Raw genomic sequence first — 13496 nt, 5'->3', positions numbered from 1 at the left:
AAAGTTATATATCCCAATTTGCCAATGACACAAAGGTAGGCAGCATTGTAGGCAGTGTAGATGAAAGCTTTGCTCTCCTCTTCCATTTTTTATGTTCCCTTATCATCAATGAACCATTTTCTGAACGAGAGTGGGTGGACAGCCTACAGCCAGTCCATTGCCAATGCTGGTCTTTAACTGGTCAATATTAGATATAAAAAGGCATGGGAAGGTTCGCCCTGCTTTTCAGTCTGTCTGGGGAAAACGGTTCACTCAGAACATAAAAACATAAGAAATAGGAGCAGGAGTAGGCCAATCGGCCCCTCGAGCTGCTCCGCCATTCAATAAGATCATGGCTGATCTGATCCTAACCTCAAATCTACTTTCACTCTCCATCCCACCCGAACCCATGTGATCTCCCAGGAGAGGCGAAAAACCAGATAAAAAACCCAATGGCCAATTTGGGAGAAAAAATCTGGGAAATTCCTCTCCGACCCATCTAGGCGATCGAAACTCGTCCAGGAGATCACTCTGTCCCTGTATTTCCTGCAGTACTTACCTTCTGTAAGAGGTGATCTCCACCCCAGCCAGGAACAGGCCCAATTTACTCTTGAAGCTCTCCTAGCTGGCAGCCTGTTCCCGAGGTCTCCACTAATCCCTGTGAATAGAACCATCTCCTGAAATCTAACACAGAATTAGAACACAAGAAGTAGGAGCAGGACCAGGCTACACGGCCCCTGGGCCCGCTCCGCCACCCACAGGGCCATGACCGATCCGAACCTAGACTCATGTCCGATTTCCTGCCCGCTCCCCGTAACCCCTAATTCCCTTTACCTCTAGGAAACTGTCTATTTCTGTTTTAAATTTATTTAATGATGTAGCTTCTACAGCTTTCTGGGGCAGCAAATTCCACAGACCTACCACCCTCTGAGTGAAGAAGTTTCTCCTCATCTCAGTTTTGAAAGAGCAGCCCCTTATTCTAAGATTATGCCCCCTAGTTCTAGTTTCACCCATCATTGGGAACATCCTCACCGCATCCACCCGATCAAGCCCCTTCACAATCTTATATGTTTCAATAAGATCGCCTCTCATTCTTCTGAACTCCAATGAGTAGAGTCCCAATCTACTCAACCTCTCCTCATATGTCAATCCCTCATCCCCGGGATTAACCGAGTGAACCTTCTTTGTACTGCCTCGAGAGCAAGTATGTCTTTTCTTAAGTATGGACACCAAAACTGTATGCAGTATTCCAGGTGTGGTCTCACCAATACCTTGTACAACTGCAGCAGTACCTCCCTGTTTTTATATTCTATCCCCCTAGCAATAAAAGCCAACATTCCATTGGCCTTCTTGATCACTTGCTGCACCTGCATACTAACCTTTTGAGTTTCGTGCACCAGGACCCCCAGATCCCTTTGTACTGCAGTACTTTCCAGTTTCTTGCCATTAAGATAATAACTTGCTCTATGATTTTTCCTGCCAAAGTGCATAACCTCACACTTTCCAGTATTATATTCCATCTGCCAATCTCTGCCCACTTACTTAGCTCTTCTTGACATCTTGGAGCTGGCCACATGCAGGCTTGAGTTCTACTACCTCAGGGTTCAGGGTATTAGTGCAGTGAGGTAAAAAACCATTAGGCCAGCCATGAGGGAATCTCCTCTCTCAATGCCTAAGCCAACCTGACTGGAATTGTCACTATCATTTACCACACTGCCCCCATGTCATGATCAGGCATTTCCGACACACCACTTTTCTTTTTCTTTGACATGTTACTCGCTTTCCCTGTATATTTTCTTGTATACATGCAGTGCAAACACACCAAAAAAAAAGCATTTATACAAAGACGATGTATGGAACAATAAAACTTCACATCTGTACGTCTTGGACCCAAAGCTGTGTTATATTTGTCAATGTTTGCCTGATTACGCTCCTGTGAAGTGTTTTACTGAGCTAAAAGCACTATATAAATGCAAGTTGTTGTTGCTGTTGCTACAGTACAGTATCTGTACACTTATATTTTAATATTTCTCTCTAACTTTGCTGGGCGAGGTCATCCTGTTTCTCTTTGATTCAGTTGATTTCTCTAATTCTGCACTGGATACTCACTATTCCGAATTTCCCCACTTTGAAATGAGTAAGTATGTTACATTGGGGCGGGTTGATTCGCCCGTCAATTTCTCTCTTCCCTCCCTTCAAATGTCGGAGACCAGAAAACACACAAGTTGTCGTTTTAAAGCTGCAAAGGAGCAGCAGGAAGCTCTCGTAGTAAACATGTACCGCCTCCCACACCCAACTGTACATTCCAGCAAGCCTCCATTCGGGCACTTCAATTACATGCACACCACCTTATATGTTCTTATAAATGAGAATTTATCCAGCAAATCAAAGCCCACGTTTCACGGTTGAGTTAATGGCAGGTACAGTACATTCCAATTAATGAGCACCCTGTCAATAGCATTGTTTGCTGAAAGAGAACATTTACTAAAGAACCAATTAATCTCCCTCTTCCCCATTTCCTTAACAGGATTGATTGGAAAAATCAGGGTTGCCATGTGCAGCATTCTTATTAAAGAGGCTTACACTGGAGTAATTAACAATTTCCACTCAAGTAGGTACAAACTGTTCAAGGGCAAGTTGAGCACTGATGCTCTTTATACAACCAGTGATGATCTTCTGGGTAGATTGGAAGAGGCAAAACTACTAAAACGGTTATGATGGGGGACCATACGGAAGGACGAGCTGGATGGGCCAAATGGCCTCCCTCAGCTGCACTTGTGTTTGCGATCATCTCACCTGAATATAATCTCTCAGCGGTAATGCAACAGGGATTGGTAATAGAAAAGCACATCTTTGTTCTGATGTTTATTGATGAGATACAAAAAGAAGTGGCCAGCAAGGGCCATTTTCTCTTTCCCAAACATCTCAAAATATATTGCCTACAGACACTGCATTTCAGAAAGAATTCATTGTGTAAAGTGCCCTGGGACAGCTTAATGTGAAAAGATGCTACAGAAGTGCACCTGTTGGTTACTGTATCGGTTTTCTCCTTTCAACTAAACCTGTGCATTTCAAGTGAACAGAATGATATTTGTGGTTTAATCTTGTTGGTATGATTGAAGTTCCAAGCCAAAGATTAACTCAGTAGAAAGGAGAGGTCATTGGAGTAGAGGTAGAAAACAAGCATGGACTGGGGAATTACATTAACACCATTGTTGATGAGTTAATATGCTCTGAAGGTTTGGTTTAAGGTACTTAACTATTCCATTTGCAGCACTAATGTTAGTGACAGATTATAATCTGCACATTTGCCTGAACAGAGTTATGATGGATTGCAGTAGATATAGGAATAAGAGTAGCAATGAAACAAACCTACCCCTACGGCTCCCCGAGTCTGTCCCCCTCCACCCATACCCAAGTCCCACCGGGTTCGTGGTGATGGGGCAGGATAATGTGCGGCCAAATGAACGAGGGATTGTAATTCACCCCCGTCCACTCCATGATGGTGGTGGTGGGGGAACGGGTCGGACCTCCGAGCCTAGAATTAGGAGTCGCTAATTGGCCTCACCCCGCCCCCAAAACCTGGATTTATTGGGATAGATGATCAACTTGTCACCTGCCTATAAAATTGGCATTGCGGACCAGCCACCAGTCACTGAAACTGCCCGATTTTCATTTCCTCAATGGAATACAGTAATGAGCCTCCTGCCTGATTCAGGCAGGCACCTGTGCTGCCCAGCACTATGGCGGTGAAGGAGTAACAGGGTGGTAAGTGGTGCACAGCGATTTTAGATTCACTATCACCCCAATTCCACTGGGCGGGCAGAGTTAAAGTGGGTCCTTGGAGAAGTGCAATCCGATGGGGAAACAGCCCGGATAAATAGCCGCCACCCTCGAACTGAATTAACCTGCCCCTGCAACCAGCACTAATACTCCAGTGTGATGCTGCCCGGGATTGAGTTACACTTATCATTTCTCATCTTGCTAAATCAGCCTTTTCTTCCCCATTCATCGAAAGAGTCTTTGAAATATGGGCTGATGCCACAGGGAGTACTTGCACCAGAGACCATTGCATCTTTTAATTAAACTATAGTTTAACATTTGAACATTAAACCTGGGGAGAGGGCCAAGAAGTGGGATTACTTTTGGATTGCTCTAGCAAAGATCCGGTACTGACACAATGGTCCAAATGGTCTCTTTCAATGCTGAGAACTTGGGGCTCCTAGAGCCAATGTGGCCTGCCCCTTACCCATCTACTGACAGGGCTGTGGCAGGGGCAGAAACCTGATTGCAGAAATTCAAACATGGAGTTGCGGGAATGATGAGCATGGATTTGGGAGGCAAAAACACGTTCAAGGGCTTTGGAGAGCAAAGGGAAGTTAGAGATGCAAGTTGGCAAAGACAAAGGGGTTGAGAGTATTTTTTTTTGAGGCCGGAGTGATGACAGTGCTTTTGAAAAGGAGGAGGAAACTGCCTGTGGAAAGGAAACCATTTACAGTCAGCTTGCATGGAGGTCAGGAAGGGATGGTGGGTGGTCAGCAGTTTAGTGGCAATGGGGTCGAGAGCAGAAGGTAGGTCTCATGGATAAAATGAGCTGGTAGAGGGCATGAGGAGTGATAGGTGAGAAACGAAAGAAAGACGCAGGTTCAGTGCTGGGGCAAAGGGGAATCTTGGGGGAAGTTTGACTTGGTTGGCAAGAGGAGTCATAGAGTTATAGAGGCACAGAAGGAGGCCATTCAGCCCATCGAGTCCGTGCCGGCTCTCTGTAGAGCAATCCAGTCAGTCTCATTCCCCCGCTCTATTCCCGTAGCCCTGCAAGTTTATTTCCCTCAAGTGCCTATCCAGTCTCCCGTTGAAAACATTGAGTGTCTCCGCTTCCACCACTTCCATCGGCAGCGAGTTCCATGTCCTCACCACTCGCTGCGTAAAAAAGTTTTCCCTCACATCCCTCCTGTAACTCTTGCCCAAAACCTTAAATCTGTGTCCCTTTGTCCTTGTACCATCAACTAGTGGGAACAGCCTTTCCCCGTCTAGCCTATCCAAACCCATCATAATCTTGTACACCTCTATCAAATCACCCCTCAACTTCCTTTGCTCTAATGAAAACAAATCCAGCTTCTTCAACCTTGTAGCTAAGATCCCCCATCCCCGGAACCATGCTGGTAAATCTCCTCTGCACCCTCCCAAGGGCCTTCACATCCTTCCTAAAGTGTGGTGACCAGAACTGGACACAATACTCCAGTTGTGGCCAAACGAGCGCTTTATAAAGGTTCAGCATAACTTCTCTACTTTTGTACTCAATACCTTTATTTATGAAGCCCAAGATCCCATATGCTTTGCTAACCACTCTCTCAATATGTTCCACCACCTTCAGGGACCTATGCACATTAACTCCCAGGTCCCTCTGTTCCTGCACACTCTTTAAAACTGTGCCATTAAGTGTATGTTGCCTCTCCCTGTTCCTTCTGCCAAAATGTATCACCTCACACTTCTCTGTATTAAATTTCATCTGCCACTTGTCTGCCCATTCTGCTAGCCTTTCTATGTCCTGTTGCAGTCGATTGGTATCATCCTCACTGCCACACCCCCAAGTTTGACGTCATCGGCAAATTTAGAAATTCTACTCTGTATTGCAATATCCAGGTCATTTATATATGTCAAAAAAAGCAGTGACCCCAGCACTGACCCTTGGGGAACACCACTGTCTAACATTCTCCAGTCTGAAAAACAGCCATTTACCACAACTCGCTGTTTTCTGTCCTTAAGCCAATTCCTTATCCAAGCTGCCACTGACCCACCTATTCCATGAGCCTCAATTTTGTTAACCAGCCTTCTACGTGGTACTTTGTCAAACGCCTTCCTAAAATCCATGTAAACAACATCCATTGCATTCCCTTCATCGATCCTCCCTGTTACTTCATCAAAAAATTCAATTAGATTAGTCTGCCTTTTACGAATCCGTGTTGGCTCTCCTTAGTTAGCTTAAACCTCTCCAAGTGCCCGTTAATTTTTTCCTTGATTATTTTTTCTAAAATTTTACCTGTTACGTCCGTGTAATAATAAGAAAAGGACTGCAGAGAACGGTACAACAGGTGTTTACTCAACGTGGTTCAAACTGCAACTGAAACAACAGATTACTACTCAGCGTTATATACAGGTGTGGTCACTGCCGGTACTACAGTATACATGAGCTGTAGAAAGTAGTTCCCCCCTTAAAGGTACATACATTACAATTCCTCCCCTTTTAGATTAACAGTACCATAACACTCATTTAACAATTAAATATCAAACTAATTACAATTAACACTTTTAACATGCAACATTAGCTGAAAATAGTCCATTTATAAATTCAGTCTTTGGGGAGGCTTCCTGATCCTTTCTGGATAGCGCCTTTCCCGAGTGTCTTGCTCTTGGTGCGGAGGCGATTCTGGCCCCCTGTCATCAGTTGGTTCATCAGCTTCCGATGCTACTGTTTCTGGGGTAGATGCTACCTGTACGTCGGGTTCATCGCCAGGTACATATGGGCGAGGCATGGGGTTGACTCGTTCCTGTGACTCTAGGATCTGGTCAGCATGGCGTCTCACGATGCTCTCCCCAACGTCCACTGTGTACATTAGTGGCCCCTGCCGTGTGCATATCGTTCCTGGTTGCCATTTCTCTGTTCGGTAATCGCGGGCCAAGACTGGTTGCCCTAACATTGAAGCTCCTTGTCGACTTCTCATTGATGTGCTGGAATTGTTTACTCTCAACATCTCTTCATACATTTGGTCTGAGCAAATCCAGACGAGATCTCAACCTTCGGTTAAAGAACATCATGGCCGGGGCCTGGTTGGTGACTGCATGTGTCGCATTTCTGTAGGCTAACAGGAAATTGTCCACCTTATGCTGCAGTGGAATGTCGTCATCGCACATGGCCCTTACTGCTTTTTTAAAGGTTTGTACGAACCTCTCAGCCAATCCATTTGTGGCTGGATGATACGGGGCGGATGTGTAATGCCTTACCCCATTCCTTTTCATAAATCTTCGAAACTCTTCGGACACAAACTGTGGTCCGTTATCAGAGCAAATCTGCTCTGGCAAGCCGTTCCTGGCAAAAATGGTCCGTAGGACTGCAATAGTTTTCTCCGTGGTGGTGGAGGACATTTTGATCACCTCAGCCACTTCGAGTGCGCATCCACGGCTATTAAAAACATTGAGTCCATGAATGGACCAGCAAAATCAATATGCACCCGTTGCCATGGATGTAGAGGGGCATGTGATGGTGCATTTTGGACCTTCTGGCATCCTGAGCAGCTCTTTGTCAGGTCCTCGATTTGCTGATCGATCCCCGGCCACCACACATAAGCCCTAGCAAGGCTTTTCATTTTCACCCCTCCCAGATGACCTTCGTGAAGCTCATTGAGCACTCTCTCCCTTAACTTGGGTGGAATTACCACTCGGGATCCACACATCAAGGTCCCCTGGCATACTGACAGCTGTTCTCTTCTGGATGAGAATGCTGGCAACAGTGAGTCGCCATGTGCTGGCCATCCCTTCACCGTCAAATCATATACCCGAGACAGTGTCGGGTCATTTCAGGTCTCCTTCTCTATACCAGCGTTAGTTACTGGCAAGCATTCAATTATAGTCGAATGAAATATTTCGACAGGATCCACTGCTGGTGCTTCCTCCGCAGTAGGCAGTGGCAGGCGTGATAGCCCATCAGCGTTTCCATGCTGTTTCATGCCCTTATACTCGATTTCATATTGGTGCGCCCCTAGAAAAAGGGACCATCTTTGTAGCCGTTGCGTAGTCATCACCGGAACGCCCTTCTTTGGATTAAAGATGGAGACAAGTGGTTGGTGGTCAGTCAGCAAGGTGAACTTCTGCCCGTGCAGATAGTGATTGAACTTTTTCACTCCCCACACTAGGCTGAGGGCCTCCCTGTCAATCTGGGCGTAATTACGCTCGGCTGAGGTTAGTGACCAAGACACAAAGGCTACTGGCCTCTCCGAGCCGTCCGGGAATTTGTGTGACAGCACCGCTCCAATGCCATAGGGTGATGCATCACACGCCAACCGAATTGGTAGTGCTGGGTTGAAATGAGCCAACACCTCTTTTGATGTGATCAATGCTTTGCTCTTCTGGAAAGCTCGTTTACATTCGTCACTCCACTTCCATGGTACCCCCGTTTGCAGTAGGGTGTTCAGTGGGTGTAGTATGGTAGACAAATTCGGCAAGAACTTATGGTAGTAGTTCACCAGCCCGAGGAACGACCTCAGTTGTGACACATTTTCTGGTGCTGGAGCCTTGACTACTGCCTCAATCTTTTCAGGGGACTTATGTAACCCCTCTTTATCAATAACGTGGCCACAATACGAGATCTGCTTCTGGAAAAACTCGCATTTGTGGCGATTAGCTCGGAGCCCATATTCCTTCAATCTAGTGCGCACCTGCTCCAGGTTGGCGAGGTGATCACTGTCATTTTTGCCTGTGACCAGGATGTTGTCCAAATAACACTGGGTCCCTGGAATCCCTTGCAGGACTTGTTCCATTGCCCTTTGCCAAATAGCCGGAGCTGATGCTACCCCGAACACCGGCCGGGTGTATTGGTAGAGACCTTTACGAGTGTTGATCGTGAGGTACTGTTTCGAGGCTTCTTCTACCTCCATTTGCAGGTACGCCTGGGCCAGATCAATCTTAGTGAAGCGTTTCCCTCCAGATAGCGAGGCGAAAATATCTTCAATCCGCGGAAGCGGATATTGTACAGTGTGAAGGACTGGGTTCACTGTCACCTTAAAGTCCCCACAGATGCGAACCTTCTTTGGTTCCCCAGGCGTATTACTCAACGACCTCTTCATTACAGGAACGATGGGTGTAGCCCACTCGCTCCAGTCCACTTTGGACAGTACTCCTGAACGTTCCAAACCTTCCAGCTCTGCTTCGACGGCTGGACGGATTGCATAAGGTACTGGTCTGGCCGTAAAAAAACTTTGGGCTTGCATTTTCCTCTATTTTGATCGTCGCTGTTATGCCTTTTAGTGTTCCGAGTCCCTGCTGGAACACTTCTTGTGCATCAGTTAGCATTTTTGACAGTCACCCAGGTGTGACGTTGTCATCCTTTTTGGCATCTACAGTCAGTGCTTGTATGGAATGCCAATCTAGCTGTATCTTCTGGATCCATTCACGTCCTAGTAGTGGTGGTCCTCCATCTGGCAATACATATAGGTCCATTTTTGGTGTTTCCTTGCCGTTATATATAACGTTCACTCATATTTTTCCTTTGGGGTAGACTTTTTGCCCCGTGTACGTCTTCAAGACAATCTTTGTATCTCTCAAGGGTATATGTGAGAATAGCCGCTTGTAGTCCCTTCGGTTTATGACTGTTAGGGCTGATCCTGTGTCCAATTCCATTTTCACTTGGACTCCTGCTATCTTGAGCGTGACCCAGATAGTTTGGTGATCCTCCGTTTTGATCACATTATGTAGTTTCAGACAACCCAGCTCCTTGCTTCCGGAGTCTGTATCACTCTTCTGTTCGTCTGAACTACTCTCCGTCACCTTATGTACCTTCTTGTACTTCTCCTGTGGAGATTTCTTGCTGCTGGTTTTCTTTCCCGACCTGCAGACTCTTGCTATGTGTCCTACTTTTCCACACTGTCTGCACACTTTGTCCTTGAACCAGCAATCATTATGGTTGTGTGTTGTTCTGCCGCAGCGATAGCACTTCACTGTTCTGTATGACATTTCTTTTGTGCCATATTCTTGCGGTCTCCGTTGTATCTCTGCAGCGCCCCGTGCTGCTGCTTCATGTGATACTGCAATGCTGAAAGCCTTGTCCAGCGTAAGATCCTTTTCTGATAGAAGCCGTTTCTGGGTTCCTTCACTTTGAAGCCCACACACAAACTTGTCCCTTAAAGTATCTGCTAGTCCCATTCCAAATTGGCAGTGTTTCGATAGCTTGCGCAGTTCCGTTAAATACTCAGCATTACTTTTATCTTTATGCTGGTTCCTTTTGTGAAACTTAAATCTTTCTGCTATCAGCAGCGGTGTGGGGTTTAAGTGGTCCTGTAGGATTGACACTATGTTTTCAACATCCTTTTCTACTGGCTTCTCTGGGGTTACTAAGATTCGTAGTAAGCCATACGTTTTTGCACCCATCGAATTCAACAATACCAGCGCTTTCTTGTCATCTGGCACTTCATTTGCCTTGCAGTATACTTCTATGCGTTCGACATATGTCGTCCAATCTTCGACTTCATTGTCGAACGCTGTGATACTGCCACTCTTCGGCATTTTTGGGTGTGGTTAGACTGGCTTAAAATGGCGTCTCCCGCGCTTTCTTTTCTTCCCCGCTGCGGCTTAAAATGGCGTCTCCCGCGCTGCTGCCAAGGCCACTCTCGGCGGTCCTCGTGGCAAATGGCAACGCCCTGTGGGTTTTGATGTGCCTCAATGAATCCGAGACTCGATGTTAATGGAGCAAAGCAAGGCTTTTATTAACTCAGAAAGTAATACACATTGGAGAAGTGTCTCTCATCCAGAGATCTGCTGTACTGCTGTGAGACACGCTGGGGCTTGCTTAAGTAGGGGCCAGGTATGGGCGGAGCCCTACACACAATACAATACAGGTAAGGAAATGAAACTGAAACTAAACTAAACACAGGGAATACAGTGCCTGATGAATGGCATATTTCATCACATTCACCCCTTCTACAGATTTAGTCTGTTCAGGGGTTTGACAGTCCTCTGTGACCGACGTAGCTGTTGTGGTGCTGCGGGTGTTGGCTGGGTGTCCCCGGTGGCCTCCTGGGTTTCTGCCGGGGGCGCCGCCAGGGTTGTTGAAGGGGTAGTTGGTGGGGGCACCGTTGGTCGATGTCCTTCCGGGGGTGGTGAAAGGATAGTGGGTGGGTAAGAATTGCTGTGACCGTTGTTGCTGTTGTTGTCGTGGTTGTTGTCGTTACCGGCTGGGGCAACGTCTTTTATGGACACGGTGTCCTCCCTTCCGTCGGCGTGCCGGACATACGCGTATTGGGGGTTGGCGTGGAGTAGGTGCACTGACTCCACGAGGGGGTCCGTCTTGTGACCCCTCACATGCCTTCGTACAAATACCGGACCTGGGGTGGAGAGCCATGACGGCATGGATACGCCTGAGGTGGATTTCCGGGGAAAGACAAACATTCGTTCATGAGGCGTGGCATTAGTGGCAGTACACAATAGCGACCGTATCAAATGGAGCACATCTGGGAGGACTTCCTGCCAGCGGGAGATAGGGAGGCCCTTGGTCCTTAGAGCTAGAGTGACTGCTTTCCATACTGTCCCGTTCTCTCGCTCCACCTGGCCGTTACCCTGGGGGTTGTAGCTGGTGGCACGGCTCGTGGCGATCCCCCTGGACAGCATGTACTGGCGTAGCTCTTCACTCATGAAGGACGCCCCCCTATCCGTATGGATGTAGCTCGGCATACCGAACAGGCAGAACAGGCTGTTGAGGCATTTAATGACCGTGGCGCTGGTCATGTCTGGGCAGGGGAAGGCGAATGGGAAACGGGAGTATTCGTCCACAATGTTCAGGAAATAAACATTGCGGTCGACTGACGGGAGGGGGCCCTTGAAATCTAAGCTGAGCCGCTCAAAGGGCCGTGTAGCTTTGATTAAGTGGGCTCTATCTGGGCGGTAGAACCGAGGCTTGCACTCAGCGCAAGTGCGGCAGTTCCTGGTCAGAGACCGAACTTCCTCAATCGAGTAGGGTAAGTTGCGGGACTTTATGAAGTGGAACAGCCGTGTGACCCCTGGGTGGCAGAGGTTGTTGTGGAGGGTCTGTAGCCGATCCCCGGTGGCGCTGGCACACATCCCTCGTGAGAGGGCATCGGGGGATTTGTTAAGGGCCCCTGGCCGGTAAATGATGTCATACTCGAAGGTGGAGAGCTCGATCCGCCACCTAAGAATCTTATCATTTTTAATCTTCCCCCTCTGTTTATTATTGAACATAAACGCTACCGACCGCTGGTCGGTAAGTAGGGTGAAGCGTTTGCCGGCTAGGTAGTGCCGCCAGTGGCGCACTGCCTCCACGATGGCTTGGGCCTCCTTTTCCACGGAGGAGTGTCTGATCTCGGGCCCTTGGAGGGTCCTCGAGAAGAAAGCTACGGGCCGCCCCGCCTGGTTGAGGGTGGCCGCCAAGGCAAAGTCAGACGCATCACTTTCCACTTGAAAGGGAGTGTTCTCGTCCACTGCCTGTAGCGTGGCCCGCTCAATATCCCGCTTAATGCTTTTGAAGGCGGCGTGGGCCTCAGCAGAGAGCGGAAAAGAGGATGCTTTCAAGAGGGGGCGGGCTTTGTCGGAGTAGTTGGGGACCCATTGGGCATAATAAGAAAATAACCCCAGGCACCTTTTCAGGGCTTTGGGAGTGTTGGGCAGGGGCAGCTCCCATAGGGGGCGCAATCGGTCGGGGTCTGGTCCGATTTCCCCATTCTCCACCACGCTGCCTAGTATGCAGAGGCGCGTGGTGTTGAAAACGCACTTGTCCTCGTTGTAAGTGAGGTTGAGTTTTTGTGCGGTTTTCAGGAACCTCTCGAGGTTCGAGTCGTGATCCTGCTGGTTGTGACCGCAGATGGTGACGTTGTCGAGGTAGGGGAAGGTTGCCTGCAAGTGGTGGTCATCGACCATGCGGTCCATCTCCCTCTGGAAGACCGAGACCCCATTCGTCACCTCAAAGGGGACCCTGAGGAATTGGTAGAGGCGTCCGTTCGCCTCGAAGGCGGTGTACGGGCGGTCCTCTGGTCTGATAGGGAGCTGGTGGTACGCTGACTTGAGGTCGACGGTGGAGAACACCCGGTATTGGGCGATTTGGTTCACCATCTCGGATATGCGGGGTAGCGGGTAGGCATCTAGCTGGGTGTATAGATTAACCGTCTGGCTATAATCTATCACCATCCGCTTCTTCTCACTACCCCTCACCACCACCACTTGGGCGCGCCACGGGCTGTTGCTGCGTTCGATAATGCGCTCCTTCAGGAGCCTGTCTACCTCGGTCGCGATAAACCGCCTGTCCTCCCAGCTGTACCTCCTGCTTTTGGTCGCTATTGGCCGGCAGTTGGGAGTAAGGTTCGCGAATAGCGAAGGCGGCTTTACCTTCAGGGTAGCCAGACCGCACACTGTGAGGGGCGGCTGGGACCCACCGTAATTGAGCGTGATGCTTTGGTGGTGGCACTGGAAATCCAGGCCCAAGATCACGCTCGAACATAGATTCTTCATGATTAGTAATTTAAAATTATCGTATACAATTCCGTTAACGGACAATTGTACCGCGCAGTAACCCATAATGGTCGATGTCTGGGTTTTATCAGCCATAGAGATGGTGCCCCGAGCAGGGCCCACCGTTAGAGAGAGTTGTTGTGCTAGTTCAGGGTGGATAAAACTCTCCGTGCTTCCACTGTCAATTAAACATTTAACCCCGCACCCGTTTACCTCGATGTCCACCATTGATTTGGATAGCGGGTGCGGTCTGGTCTGGTCCACTGTGACCGATGCCACTGTAGGGCCCT

This window comes from Somniosus microcephalus, chromosome 9 (assembly GCF_052327205.1).
Source record: "Somniosus microcephalus isolate GS21.2 chromosome 9, FLI_Smic_1.0, whole genome shotgun sequence".
NCBI lineage: Eukaryota > Metazoa > Chordata > Chondrichthyes > Squaliformes > Somniosidae > Somniosus > Somniosus microcephalus.
Note: the sequence above shows the minus strand (reverse complement) of the source record.